This window comes from Canis lupus, chromosome 24 (genome assembly GCF_003254725.2).
Source record: "Canis lupus dingo isolate Sandy chromosome 24, ASM325472v2, whole genome shotgun sequence".
Lineage (NCBI taxonomy): Eukaryota > Metazoa > Chordata > Mammalia > Carnivora > Canidae > Canis > Canis lupus.
In genome coordinates this window covers 4,210,736-4,215,350 of record NC_064266.1, presented here as the reverse complement: position 1 = coordinate 4,215,350, position 4,615 = coordinate 4,210,736, and positions in this window count along the sequence as shown.

Sequence of the window (4,615 nt, the reverse complement as noted above, 5' to 3'; positions counted from 1 at the left end):
AGACTGTAAATAAAAATACCAAGTAACAGAATTCCAAGTGCTTTACGAAAACAACTCTTTATAATTTTTAGTTAATAGGAGCTTAAGGTTAAAGCAAAAATAGTTCACAGTAGTTGTTTTGGATGGAATTCATTCTCAGTAATAGAAGAAGCTATGGATCCTATGTGCAATGTTGTTTTTAAAAATTGGTTTTAAAAATATTTTACTATTCAAAAGGGGTCATAATATTATTTAATGTGCCATTTCTGTACCTTGCATCAGGCATTTGGATATATAGGATCACAGTCCCTTCTTACATTTGATAGCAATGGTGAATAGTTTACTAAAGATTTTCAGTTTCTGCTAGTTAACATATGAATCTGCTGAAGAACTACTTATAAAATAGAAATTTGATGAAGGAAAGGCCCTGCAACCAGTGATGGAACATACGTGGCCAAGGTCAGGAGTGACGAGGAGCTCACAAGCATGCCAAGTTTTATTCACATCCTCCAGTTGTGTGTTCAAAAAGCAGTAAAGCAGTGTAATGAAGGGAGTTACTGGTCAGTTGTAGACAGATTGTGGGCCATGTCCACCGTCTTCTTTAATCGCAGGCAGACTACAAAATGTGCAAGAGATTACAGGACTCTTGTTGAGTTTTAAGAGTTTATGTATAATTTGCATGACAGTGTTTTATCATGAGTTTTGCAAATATTTTCTCCTAGTCTGTGGTTTGTTTTCTCATTCTTTTGACAGTGTCTTTTGCAGAGCAGACGTTTTTGATTTTAAGGAAGTTCAACTTATCAAGTATTTTTTTCATAGAATATACCTTTGATATTATATCTAAAAAGTCATACCCATAACCAAGATCACCTAGATTTTCTTCTATTTTATCTTTTAAGAGTTTTATTTCCTTTTTACTTAAGTCAAGGATCAATTTTGAGCTATTTTTTGCAAAGAGTGTGAGATTTATATCTAGATTTCTTTTTCTTTCTCTCTCTCTTTCTTTTTTTCATGTGGATGTCCAGTTGTTGCAGCACCATTTGGTGAAAAGACTATCTTTAGTCCATTTTATTGCCTTTGCTATTTTGTTAAAGATCCATTGAATGTATTTATATGGGTCTATCTCTGAGTTCTATTTTTTTCCTACTGAAACATTTCTCTATTCTTTTGCAAGTACTGCACTATCTTAATTATCATAAATTTATAGTAAGTCTTGAAGTCTGGTATGATCAGTCCTCCAAATTTGTTCCCTTCTAAAATTATGTTGGCTATTCTGGGTCTTTTACCTCTGTATAAGAGGTAAGCTTTAGAATCAAAATTTCAATATCCATGACATAACTTATTAAGATTTTTTAAAATTGGGATTGCATTGAATCTAAAGATCAAGATGGGAAGAATGGATATCATGACAATATTGAGTTTCCTATTTATGAACATGGGCTAGCTCTTTATTTATATAGTTCTTTGATTTCTTTCATCAAAGTTTTATCATTTTGCTTGTATAGTTCTTCTACATATTCTGTTAGATTTATGCCTACTTAATTTTTTGAGTGCTGTAAGTGTATCATGCTTTTAATTTCACTTTCCACTTATTCATTGTTGGTATGTAGAAAAGTGATCAACTTTGGTATATTAATTTTGTATTCTGCAAATTTGTTGAAATTACTTACTAGCTCCAGGAGATTTTTTGGCCTATTCTTTCAGATTTTCTCCATAGACCATCATGTCATCTGCAAAACAAAAACAATAACAAAAACAAACCTGTTTTATTTCATCCCAATCTGTTTACCTTTTTATTTCCTTTTCTCATTTTATTACATTAGCTAGTATGTCTATTATGTTGAAAGTAGTGAGAATGGTGAGAGGGGACAGACTCGCCTTTTTTCTTATCATTGTGCGAAAGCTAGTCTCTCACTTGTAAGTATAATGTTAGCTGTAGGGTTTTTGGTAGATATTCTTTATTGAGTTGAGACAGTTTCTTCTTTTCCTAGAAGGCAGAGTTTTTATCAATATCATGTGTTGGATTTTGTCTTTTTTTCCCTCTGCATCCATTGAGACAATCATGATTTTTTTTCTTTAGCTTGTTGATGTGAAGGATTACATTCATTGATCTTTGAATGTTGAACTGGCCTTGCATACTTGGAATAAATCCCACTTGGTCATGATGTATGGATCTGCTTTGCTAATGCTTTTTGAGGATTTTTGCATCTATGTTCATGAGAGATATTATAGTTTTCTTGTAGTATCTTTGTCTGGTTTTGTTATCATGATAATGCTGGCCTCATAGAATGAGTTAGAAAGTCTTCTCTCTCTTTCTATCTTTTGGAAGAGATTTTAGAGATTTTGTATAATTTCTCCCTTAAATGTTTCGTGGAATTCACCAGTGACTCTATCTAACTTTAGTGCTTTCTGTTTTAGAAAGTTATTAATTATGTATACAGTTTCTTTTATAGATGTAGGCCTATTCCAGTTGTCTATTTCTTCTTGTGTGAGTTTTGGCACATTTCAAGGAATTGGTCCATTTTATCTAGGTTATCAAATTTGTGAGCATAGAGTTGTTCATAGTATTTCTTTATTCTCCTTTCAATATCCACGGGGTTAGTAGTGATGACCCCTCTTTTCATTTTTTGATATTAGTAATTTGTCATCTTCTTTTTAAAAAGATCAACCTTGCTAAAAGCTTATGGATTTTTGAAAAATTAGCATTTTATTTTGTTGATTTTCTCTATTGATTTCATGCTTTTAATTTCATTTTTTTCAGCTGTCCTCTTTATTATTTCTTTTCTTTTGTTTACTTTTGATTTAATTTTCTTTTTCTAGTTTCCCAAGGTGGAAGCTTAGATTATAGGTTTTAGGTCTTTCTTATTTTTTAAATATATGCGTTCAATGCTATAAAATCTCCTCTAAACACTGCTTTCCCTATATCTTACAAATTTTAATAAGCTGCATTTTTCGCATTCATTTCATTCCAAATATTTAAAAATTTTTTTTCTTGAGATTTCTTCTTGACCCATATGTTAATTGGAGTTGTGCTGTTTAATCTCCAAATATTTGGGGGATTTTCCAGCTTTCTGTTATTGATTTCTAGTTTAATTCCGAAAGTATACTTTATATGACTTCCATTCTTTTAAATTGATTAAGGTGTGCATTATGGCCCAAAATGTGGTCTCTCTTGGTGAATGTTCCATGTGGCCTTGAGAAGACTGTATATCCTGTTGTTAGATGAAGTAATCAATGGATGTCAATTATATCCAGTTGATTGATGGTGTTGTTGAGTTCAACTATGTCTTTACTGATTTTCTGTCTGCTGGGTCTGTGCATTTCTGAGAGAAAGATGTTGAAATCTCCAAGTATAATAATGAAATAATGAACTCATCTCTCTCTCCTTGCAATTCTATCAGTTTTTGTCTCATGTATCTTGACACTCTAGGCATAAACACATTAAGACCTGTGATATCTTCCTGGAGTATTGACCCCTTTATCATTATGTATGTCCATCTTTATTCCTGGTGACTTTCCTTGCTCTGAAGTCTGATCTGCCTAAAATTAATATAACTACTCCTGTTCTCTTTTTGTTAGTGTTACCATGGTATATATTTCTCTATCTCTTTATTTTTAAATCTCTATGTATGTATCCTCATATTTTAAGTGTGTTTCTTAAAGACAACACATAGCTGAGTCTGGCTTCTGATCCTCCCTGACAATCTTTGTCTTTTAACTGATGTATACCATTGATGTTTAAAGTGGTTATTGATACAGCTGGATGGATATCTACCATATTTTTTTATTGTTTTCTACTCACTGCCCTTGTTTTTTGTTCTTTCTTTCTTTTTTTTTTTTTTTGGTTTTCCACTCTGTTACTGACATTTGTGATTTTTATTTAGCATTTTAGATGATTCCATTTTCTTTGCTTTCTTAGCATATCAGTTAATACATTTTTCCTCATTATTCTAGAGGTGAACTATACATTTATAACTAATTCAAATTTATTTTCAAACAATGCTATATGGTTAGTGCAAATATCTTATAATAACAAAATTATACGAATTCTTCCTCTCCATCCCTTGATCCCTTGTATCATTGCTCATTGCCGTGGTTCATATATATATATATATATATATATATATATATATATATATATCAGAAATTGGATCTACATACAGATATAGCATCAAAGAAGGAATAAGAGAAAGTAAAATAAACCCTTCTTTCTTATTCTTAATTGATCTAACAGGTGACAGCAATTTCTCCTTCCAGAAATTTGGAAGTCCTCGATAACTGTGTATCACTATGAGTGAGGATGTGATAACTCTTTATCTTGGAGAGAGAAAAGAAACTGTTTTTTTTTTTTTTTTTTGTAAAGGAGGAAATGAAGGCACTTGGGGGTTGTAACATCCTCCTAATCCTGCAGATGAGTGGAAGGGCCAGAAATAACTCTGGTTCCTTTGAGTCCTGGTTTTAGGCTCAATTCACTTATAGTTCTGGAACCAGAGACTGTTGATTAGGAAGGAATAAAAGTGATTTGCTGTGCCCTTGTTGTAACTTCAGGGTCTCTGAAGTTTCTTTTAAGAACAATGAGAGAAGAACACATGTTTTAAGAACAAAAGAAAACAAAACACCTTTGCACCATGACATT